This window comes from Delphinus delphis, unplaced genomic scaffold (assembly GCF_949987515.2).
Source record: "Delphinus delphis unplaced genomic scaffold, mDelDel1.2 scaffold_30, whole genome shotgun sequence".
Classification (NCBI taxonomy): Eukaryota; Metazoa; Chordata; class Mammalia; order Artiodactyla; family Delphinidae; genus Delphinus; species Delphinus delphis.
This window is the reverse complement of record NW_027192651.1, coordinates 2,663,402-2,674,184: the sequence shown is the minus strand read 5'-3', so window position 1 is coordinate 2,674,184 and position 10,783 is coordinate 2,663,402.

Sequence of the window (10,783 nt, the reverse complement as noted above, 5' to 3'; positions counted from 1 at the left end):
GCCAAGTGCATCATTGTGGACGTTCTGCCTCTTTTCCTATGCTTTCAATGCAATTCCAGTCTACCTCCTGAAATCGGTTTCCTGCAATTCTGCCCCGCTTTCAAGTCCTCTTGGCAGCCTTACTTCAGTCTATTTTTGGACGATAGCTGTCATTTATAACTCTGCAGGTTTGTGAATTACAGTGCCCCTGAGCTCCTTTCTTCAACTCGCTTTCTTTTGAGCTGGCCGCAACACCGCAGGATGGCTTCAGGCCCTAATCTGGTTCCGGTACGGCACGCTGAGCCTTTGGTTATTTCCTCTTCCTGGTGGGAAATGAGAGTTAAATTTGCCCGTCCAGACACCTCCAGCTAGCCTCTCATTGGTTCTCGCTATTCCTGTTCATCTTCCGCAGAAATTGCAAACTGGGCCAAACAGGAGGTTAAAGCGACTGACTCTCCAAGTGGGGAGAGTGTTAGTAAAGCGTCTGGAATGTTACACCCGAGTACCAGGGGAGGAAAACTGAGACATATTTGAACACGTCTCCCGTTCACATGGTTGATCATACTTGGGTTCCACATGCATGTTTTAGCTGAAGGAAGAATACCTTAAACCTGGAGAGTTGAGACCCGTGGAATGGGTACCATGCAATATGACTTCAAAGGGTCTTCATTTGCTCACCGAACCTCTCCAATCCTATCACTGCTGCGTTTATGCCCCTGTACACATGCTTGATTCTCTTTTGGAGACATAGCAATCAATAGGTTTTACGATACTTACTATTCAGGTACATTCTTAGGCGTTTAGTATGCGGTGTTGAGTCCATTTCGTTGAGCAAGGAGTAGCTCTTGTCTATTCCATATTTGACTTAAGGAACTTTATCTGTGCTCATTTCAATCTCTGGTTTTATGCAGCACCCCACCTCACCTTTCCCCTTAAGCAAGCATAAGTTGGTTTTCTAAATTTGAGACCCTGTTCTGTTCTGTAATTCAGTTCCTGTGTAGCCAAGTTTACATTCCGTGTATTACTGATATCTTATGATGTTTCTTTTTCTGTGTGACTTACTTCAGTTAGAATCATCATACCTGAATCCACTCATTGTGCTGCTAAGGGCCTGATGACACAGATTTCATTGCTGAGTGATATTGCTTTGTAAGTAAATACCACAACTTCTTTATCCATTTTTCACTTTCTGCGATGTTGAACTTGTACTGTAAACGAGGTTCTTGTAAACAGAGGCGTCCCAAACTTTGCGGTGGCTGTGTCTTTCTGATTTTAATTTCCCTAAGCTGTAGGACCATAAGTGGCAGTGCCCTAGGCTCTGTTGCTTTGTTTTTTAGATGTTTCAGGAAACACCATACACTTCTCCCGAGTGGTTGTTGGCAATTTACATCCCGCCCATCAGCATAACAAGGCTCCCAGTTCTCCATGGCCTGTCCTGCCTTTCTGGATTTTACACTTTTTTCAGATGGCCCTTTTGACCGGGGGGAAGTGAGACTTCATTGTAGTGCAGATTTCCTTTGCAAGCTTGCTTGGTTGGCCAAAAAGGGCGTATGCGTTTTTTCCTGAATATATTCAGGAAAAAACGCATACGCCCTTTTTGGCCAAGTGCATCATTGTGGACGTTCTGCCTCTTTTCCTATGCTTTCAATGCAATTCCAGTCTACCTCCTGAAATCGGTTTCCTGCAATTCTGCCCCGCTTTCAAGTCCTCTTGGCAGCCTTACTTCAGTCTATTTTTGGACGATAGCTGTCATTTATAACTCTGCAGGTTTGTGAATTACAGTGCCCCTGAGCTCCTTTCTTCAACTCGCTTTCTTGTGACCTGGCCGCAACACCGCAGGATGGCTTCAGGCCCTAATCTGGTTCCGGCCCGGCATGCTGAGCCTTTGGTTAATTCCTCTTCCTGGTGGGAAATGAGAGTTAAATTTGCCCGTCCAGACACCTCCAGCTAGCCTCTCATTGGTTCTCGCTATTCCTGTTCATCTTCCGCAGAAATTGCAAACTGGGCCAAACAGGAGGTTAAAGGGACTGACTCTCCAAGTGGGGAGAGTGTTAGTAAAGCGTCTGGAATGTTGCACCCGAGTACCAGGGGAGGAAAACTGAGACATATTTGAACACGTCTCCTGATCACATGGTTGATCATACTCTAGGTTCCACATGCATGTTTTAGCTGAAGGAAGAATACCTTAAACCTGGGTAGTTGAAACCCGTGGAATGGGTACCATGCAATATGACTTCAAAGGGTCTTCATTTGCTCACCGAACCTCTCCAATCCTATCACTGCTGCGTTTATGCCCCTGTACACATGCTTGATTCTCTTTCGGAGACATAGCAATCCATAGGTTTTAAGATACTTACTAGTCAGGTACATTCTTAGGCGTTTAATATGGGGTGTTGAGTCCATTTCGTTGAGCAAGGAGTAGTTCTTGTCTATTCCATATTTGGCTTAAGGAACTTTATCTGTGCTCATTTCAATCTCTGGTTTTATGCAGCACCCCCACTCACCTTTACCCTTAAGCAAGAATAAGTTGGTTTTCTAAATTTGAGACCCTGTTCTGTTCTGTAATTCAGTTCCTGTGTAGCCAAGTTTACATTCCGTGTATTACTGATATCTTATGATGTTTCTTTTTCTGTGTGACTTACTTCAGTTAGAATCATCATACCTGAATCCACTCATTGTGCTGCTAAGGGCCTGATGACACAGATTTCATTGCTGAGTGATATTGCTTTGTAAGTAAATACCACAACTTTTTTATCCATTTTTCACTTTCTGCGATGTTGAACTTGTACTGTAAACGAGGTTCTTGTAAACAGAGGGGTCCCAAACTTTGGGGTGGCTGTGTCTTTTTGATTTTAATTTCCCTAAGCTATAGGACCATAAGTGGCAGTGCCCTAGGCTCTGTTGCTTTGTTTTTTAGATGTTTCAGGAAACACCAGACACTTCTCCCGAGTGTCTGTTGGCAATTTACATCCCGCCCATCAGCATAACAAGGCTCCCAGTTCTCCATGGCCTGTCCTGCCTTTCTGGATTTTACACTTTTTTCAGATGGCCCTTTTGACCGGGGGGAAGTGAGACTTCATTGTAGTGCAGATTTCCTTTGCAAGCTTGCTTGGTTGGCCAAAAAGGGCATATGCGTTTTTTCCTGAATATATTCAGGAATAATTTGACAGTCCAGACACCTCCAGCTAGCCTCTCATTGGTTCTCGCTATTCCTGTTCATCTTCCGCAGAAATTGCAAACTGGGCCAAACAGGAGGTTAAAGGCGCTGACTCTCCAAGTGGGGAGAGTGTTAGTAAAGCGTCTGGAATGTTGCACCCGAGTACCAGGTGAGGAAAACTGAGACATATTTGAACACGTCTCCCGTTCACATGGTTGATCATACTTGGGTTCCACATGCATGTTTTAGCTGAAGGAAGAATACCTTAAACCTGGAGAGTTGAGACCCGTGTAATGGGTACCATGCAATATGACTTCAAAGGGTCTTCATTTGCTCACCGAACCTCTCCAATCCTATCACTGCTGCGTTTATACCCCTGTACACATACTTGATTCTCTTTTGGAGACATAGCAATCCATAGGTTTTACGATACTTACTAGTCAGGTACATTCTTAGGCGTTTAATATGCGGTGTTGAGTCCATTCCATTGAGCAAGGAGTAGCTCTTGTCTATTCCATATTTGACTTAAGGAACTTTATCTGTGCTCATTTCAATCTCTGGTTTTATGCAGCACCCCACCTCACCTTTACCCTTAAGCAAGCATAAGTTGGTTTTCTAAATTTGAGACCCTGTTCTGTTCTGTAATTCAGTTCCTGTGTAGCCAAGTTTACATTCCGTGTATTACTGATATCTTATGATGTTTCTTTTTCTGTGTGACTTACTTCAGTTAGAATCATCATACCTGAATCCACTCATTGTGCTGCTAAGGGCCTGATGACACAGATTTCATTGCTGAGTGATATTGCTTTGTAAGTAAATACCACAACTTCTTTATCCATTTTTCACTTTCTGCGATGTTGAACTTGTACTGTAAACGAGGTTCTTGTAAACAGAGCCATTCCAAACTTTGGGGTGGCTGTGTCTTTTTGATTTTAATTTCCCTAAGCTATAGGACCATAAGTGGAAGTGCCCTAGGCTCTGTTGCTTTGTTTTTTAGATGTTTCAGGAAACACCATACACTTCTCCCGAGTGGTTGTTGGCAATTTACATCCCGCCCTTCAGCATAACAAGGCTCCCAGTTCTCCATGGCCTGTCCTGCCTTTCTGGATTTTACAGTTTTTTCAGATGGCCCTTTTGCCCGGGGGGAAGTGAGACTTCATTGTAGTGCAGATTTCCTTTGCAAGCTTGCTTGGTTGGCCAAAAAGGGCGTATGCGTTTTTTCCTGAATATATTCAGGAAAAAACGCATACGCCCTTTTTGGCCAAGTGCATCATTGTGGACGTTTTGCCTCTTTTCCTATGCTTTCAATGCAATTCCAGTCTACCTCCTGAAATCGGTTTCCTGCAATTCTGCCCCGCTTTCAAGTCCTCTTGGCAGCCTTACTTCAGTCTATTTTTGGACGATAGCTGTCATTTATAAGTCTGCAGGTTTGTGAATTACAGTGCCCCTGAGCTCCTTTCTTCAACTCGCTTTCTTGTGACCTGGCCGCAACACCGCAGGATGGCTTCAGGCCCTAATCTGGTTCTGGCACGGCACGCTGAGCCTTTGGTTAATTCCTCTTCCTGGTGAGAAATGAGAGTTAAATTTGCCCGTCCAGACACCTCCAGCTAGTCTCTCATTGGTTCTCGCTATTCCTGTTCATCTTCCGCAGAAATTGCAAACTGGGCCAAACAGGAAGTTAAAGGGACTGACTCTCCAAGTCGGGAGAGTGTTAGTAAAGCGTCTGGAATGTTGCACCCGAGTACCAGGGGAGGAAAACTGAGACATATTTGAACACGTCTCCCGATCACATGGTTGATCATACTCTAGGTTCCACATGCATGTTTTAGCTGAAGGAAGAATACCTTAAACCTGGAGAGTTGAGACCCGTGTAATGCGGACCATGCAATATGACTTCAAAGGGTCTTCATTTGCTCACCGAACCTCTCCAATCCTATCACTGCTGCGTTTATGCCCCTGTACACATGCTTGATTCTCTTTTGGAGACATAGCAATCCATAGGTTTTCCGATACTTACTAGTCAGGTACATTCTTAGGCGTTTAATATGCGGTGTTGAGTACATTTCGTTGAGCAAGTAGTAGCTCTTGTCTATTCCATATTTGACTTAAAGAACTTTATCTGTGCTCATTTCAATCTCTGGTTTTATGCAGCACCCCAACTCACCATTACCCTTAAGCAAACATAAGTTGGTTTTCTAAATTTGAGACCCTGTTCTGTTCTGTAATTCAGTTCCTGTGTAGCCAAGTTTACATTCCGTGTATTACTGATATCTTATGATGTTTCTTTTCTGTGTGACTTATTTCAGTTAGAATCATCATACCTGAATCCACTCATTGTGCTGCTACGGGCCTGATGACACAGATTTCATTGCTGAGTGATATTGCTTTGTAAGTAAATACCACAACTTCTTTATCCATTTTTCACTTTCTGCGATGTTGAACTTGTACTGTAAACGAGGTTCTTGTAAACAGAGCCGTTCTAAAGTTTGGGGTGGCTGTGTCTTTTTGATTTTAATTTCCCTAAGCTATAGGACCATAAGTGGCAGTGCCCTAGGCTCTGTTGCTTTGTTTTTTAGATGTTTCAGGAAACACCATACACTTCTCCCGAGTGTCTGTTGGCAATTTACATCCCGCCCATCAGCATAACAAGGCTCCCAGTTGTCCATGGCCTGTCCTGCCTTTCTGGATTTTACACTTTTTTCAGATGGCCCTTTTGACCGGGGGAAAGTGAGACTTCATTGTAGTGCAGATTTCCTTTGCAAGCTTGCTTGGTTGGCCAAAAAGGGCGTATGCGTTTTTTCCTGAATATATTCAGGAAAAAACGCATACGCCCTTTTTGGCCAAGTGCATCATTGTGGACGTTCTGCCTCTTTTCCTATGCTTTCAATGCAATTCCAGTCTACCTCCTGAAATCGGTTTCCTGCAATTCTGCCCCGCTTTCAAGTCCTCTTGGCAGCCTTACTTCAGTCTATTTTTGGACGATAGCTGTCATTTATAACTCTGCAGGTTTGTGAATTACAGTGCCCCTGAGCTCCTTTCTTCAACTCGCTTTCTTGTGACCTGGCCGCAACACCGCAGGATGGCTTCAGGCCCTAATCTGGTTCCGGCACGGCACGCTGAGCCTTTGGTTAATTCCTCTTCCTGGTGGGAAATGAGAGTTAAATTTGCCCGTCCAGACACCTCCAGCTAGTCTCTCATTGGTTCTCGCTATTCCTGTTCATCTTCCGCAGAAATTGCAAACTGGGCCAAACAGGAGGTTAAAGGGACTGACTCTCCAAGTCGGAAGAGTGTTAGTAAAGCGTCTGGAATGTTGCACCCGAGTACCAGGGGAGGAAAACTGAGACATATTTGAACACGTCTCCCGTTCACATGGTTGATCATACTTGGGTTCCACATGCATGTTTTAGCTGAAGGAAGAATACCTTAAACCTGGAGAGTTGAGACCCGTGGAATGGGTACCATGCAATATGACTTCAAAGGGTCTTCATTTGCTCACCGAACCTCTCCAATCCTATCACTGCTGCGTTTATGCCCCTGTACACATGCTTGATTCTCTTTTGGAGACATAGCAATCCATAGGTTTTAAGATACTTACTAGTCAGGTACATTCTTAGGCGTTTAATATGGGGTGTTGAGTCCATTTCGTTGAGCAAGGAGTAGCTCTTGTCTATTCCATATTTGGCTTAAGGAACTTTATCTGTGCTCATTTCAATCTCTGGTTTTATGCAGCACCCCAACTCACCTTTCCCCTTAAGCAAGCATAAGTTGGTTTTCTAAATTTGAGACCCTGTTCTGTTTTGGAATGCAGTTCCTGTGTAGCCAAGTTTACATTCCGTGTATTAGTGATATCTTATGATGTTTCTTTTTCTGTGTGACTTATTTCAGTTAGAATCATCGTACCTGAATCCACTCATTATGCTGCTACAGGCCTGATGACATAGATTTCATTGCTGAGAGATACTGCATTGTACGTAAGTACCACAAATTCTTTATCCATTTTTCACTTTCTGCGATGTTGAACTTGTATGGTAAACGAGGTTCTTGTAAACGGAGGCGTCCCAAACTTTGGGGTGGCTGTGTCTTTTTGATTTTAATTTCCCTAAGCTATAGGACCATAAGTGGAAGTGCCCTAGGCTCTGTTGCTTTGTTTTTTAGATGTTTCAGGAAACACCATACACTTCTCCCGAGTGTCTGTTGGCAATTTACATCCCGCCCATCAGCATAACAAGGCTCCCAGTTCTCCATGGCCTGTCCTGCCTTTCTGGATTTTACAGTTTTTTCAGATGGCCCTTTTGCCCGGGGGGAAGTGAGACTTCATTGTAGTGCAGATTTCCTTTGCAAGCTTGCTTGGTTGGCCAAAAAGGGCGTATGCGTTTTTTCCTGAATATATTCAGGAGAAAACGCATACGCCCTTTTTGGCCAAGTGCATCATTGTGGACGTACTGCCTCTTTTCCTATGCTTTCAATGCAATTCCAGTCTACCTCCTGAAATCGGTTTCTTGCAATTCTGCCCTGCTTTCAAGTCCTCTTGGCAGCCTTACTTCAGTATATTTTTGGACGATAGCTGTCATTTATAACTCTGCAGGTTTGTGAATTACAGTGCCCCTGAGCTCCTTTCTTCAACTCGCTTTCTTTTGAGCTGGCCGCAACACCGCAGGATGGTTTCAGGCCCTAATATGGTTCTGGCACGGCACGCTGAGCCTTTGGTTATTTCCTCTTCCTGGTGGGAAATGAGAGTTAAATTTGCCCGTCCAGACACCTCCAGCTAGCCTCTCATTGGTTCTCGCTATTCCTGTTCAACTTCCGCAGAAATTGAAAACTGGGCCAAACAGGAGGTTAAAGGGACTGACTCTCCAAGTCGGGAGAGTGTTAGTAAAGCGTCTGGAATGTTGCACCCGAGTACCAGGGGAGGAAAACTGAGACATATTTGAACACGTCTCCCATTCACATGGTTGATCATACTCTAGGTTCCACATGCATGTTTTAGCTGAAGGAAGAATACCTTAAACCTGGGTAGTTGAAACCCGTGGAATGGGTACCATGCAATATGACTTCAAAGGGTCTTCATTTGCTCACCGAACCTCTCCAATCCTATCACTGCTGCGTTTATGCCCCTGTTCACATGCTTGATTCTCTTTCGGAGACATAGCAATCCATAGGTTTTAAGATACTTACTAGTCAGGTACATTCTTAGGCGTTTAATATGCGGTGTTGAGTCCATTTCGTTGAGCAAGGAGTAGCTCTTGTCTATTCCATATTTGACTTAAGGAACTTTATCTGTGCTCATTTCAATCTCTGGTTTTATGCAGCACCCCAACTCACCTTTACCCTTAAGCAAGCATAAGTTGGTTTTCTAAATTTGAGACCCTGTTCTGTTCTGTAATTCAGTTCCTGTGTAGCCAAGTTTACATTCCGTGTATTACTGATATCTTATGATGTTTCTTTTTCTGTGTGACTTATTTCAGTTAGAATCATCATACCTGTATCCACTCATTGTGATGCTAAGGGCCTGATGACATAGATTTCATTGCTGAGTGATATTGCTTTGTAAGTAAATACCACAACTTCTTTATCCATTTTTCACTTTCTGTGATGTTGAACTTGTACTGAAAACGAGGTTCTTGTAAACAGAGGCGTCCCAAACTTTGGGGTGGCTCTGTCTTTCTGATTTTAATTTCCCTAAGCTATAGGACCATAAGTGGCAGTGCCCTAGGCTCTGTTGCTTTGTTTTTTAGATGTTTCAGGAAACACCATACACTTCTCCCGAGTGTCTGTTGGCAATTTACATCCCGCCCATCAGCATAACAAGGCTCCCAGTTCTCCATGGCCTGTCCTGCCTTTCTGGATTTTACACTTTTTTCAGATGGCCCTTTTGACCGGGGGGAAGTGAGACTTCATTGTAGTGCAGATTTCCTTTGCAAGCTTGCGTGGTTGGCCAAAAAGTGCGTATGCGTTTTTTCCTGAATATATTCAGGAAAAAACGCATACGCCCTTTTTGGCCAAGTGCATCATTGTGGACGTTCTGCCTCTTTTCCTATGCTTTCAATGCAATTCCAGTCTACCTCCTGAAATCGGTTTCCTGCAATTCTGCCCCGCTTTCAAGTCCTCTTGGCAGCCTTACTTCAGTCTATTTTTGGACGATAGCTGTCATTTATAACTCTGCAGGTTTGTGAATTACAGTGCCCCTGAGCTCCTTTCTTCAACTCGCTTTCTTTTGAGCTGGCCGCAACACCGCAGGATGGCTTCAGGCCCTAATCTGGTTCCGGTACGGCACGCTGAGCCTTTGGTTATTTCCTCTTCCTGTTGGGAAATGAGAGTTAAATTTGCCCGTCCAGACACCTCCAGCTAGTCTCTCATTGGTTCTCGCTATTCCTGTTCATCTTCCGCAGAAATTGAAAACTGGGCCAAACAGGAGGTTAAAGGGACTGACTCTCCAAGTCGGGAGAGTGTTAGTAAAGCGTCTGGAATGTTGCACCCGAGTACCAGGGTACGAAAACTGAGACATATTTGAACACGTCTCCCGTTCACATGGTTGATCATACTCTAGGTTCCACATGCATGTTTTATCTGAAGGAAGAATACCTTAAACCTGGGTAGTTGAAACCCGTGGAATGGGTACCATGCAATATGACTTCAAAGGGTCTTCATTTGCTCACCGAACCTCTCCAATCTTATCACTGCTGCGTTTATGCCCCTGTACACATGCTTGATTCTCTTTTGGAGACATAGCAATCCATAGGTTTTACGATACTTACTAGTCAGGTACATTCTTAGGCGTTTAATATGCGGTGTTGAGTCCATTTCGTTGAGCAAGGAGTAGCTCTTGTCTATTCCATATTTGACTTAAGGAACTTTATCTGTGCTCATTTCAATCTCTGGTTTTATGCAGCACCCCAACTCACCTTTCCCCTTAAGCAAGCATAAGTTGGTTTTCTAAATTTGAGACCCTGTTCTGTTCTGTAATTCAGTTCCTGTGTAGCCAAATTTCCATTCCGTGTATTACTGATATCTTATGATGTTTCTTTTTCTGTGTGACTTATTTCAGTTAGAATCATCATACATGAATCCACTCATTGTGATGCTAAGGGCCTGATGACATAGATTTCATTGCTGAGTGATATTGCTTTGTAAGTAAATACCACAACTTCTTTATCCATTTTTCACTTTCTGCGATGTTGAACTTGTACTGTAAACGAGGTTCTTGTAAACAGAGGCGTCCCAAACATTGGGGTGGCTGTGTCTTTTTGATTTTAATTTCCCTAAGCTATAGGACCATAAGTGGCAGTGCCCTAGGCTCTGTTGCTTTGTTTTTTAGATGTTTCAGGAAACACCATACACTTCTCCCGAGTGTCTGTTGGCAATTTACATCCCGCCCATCAGCATAACAAGGCTCCCAGTTCTCCATGGCCTGTCCTGCCTTTCTGGATTTTACACTTTTTTCAGATGGCCCTTTTGACCGGGGGGGAAGTGAGACTTCATTGTAGTGCAGATTTCCTTTGCAAGCTTGCTTGGTTGGCCAAAAAGGGCGTATGCGTTTTTTCCTGAATATATTCAGGAAAAAACGCATACGCCCTTTTTGGCCAAGTGCATCATTGTGGACGTTCTGCCTCTTTTCCTATGCTTTCAATGCAATTCCAGTCTATCTCC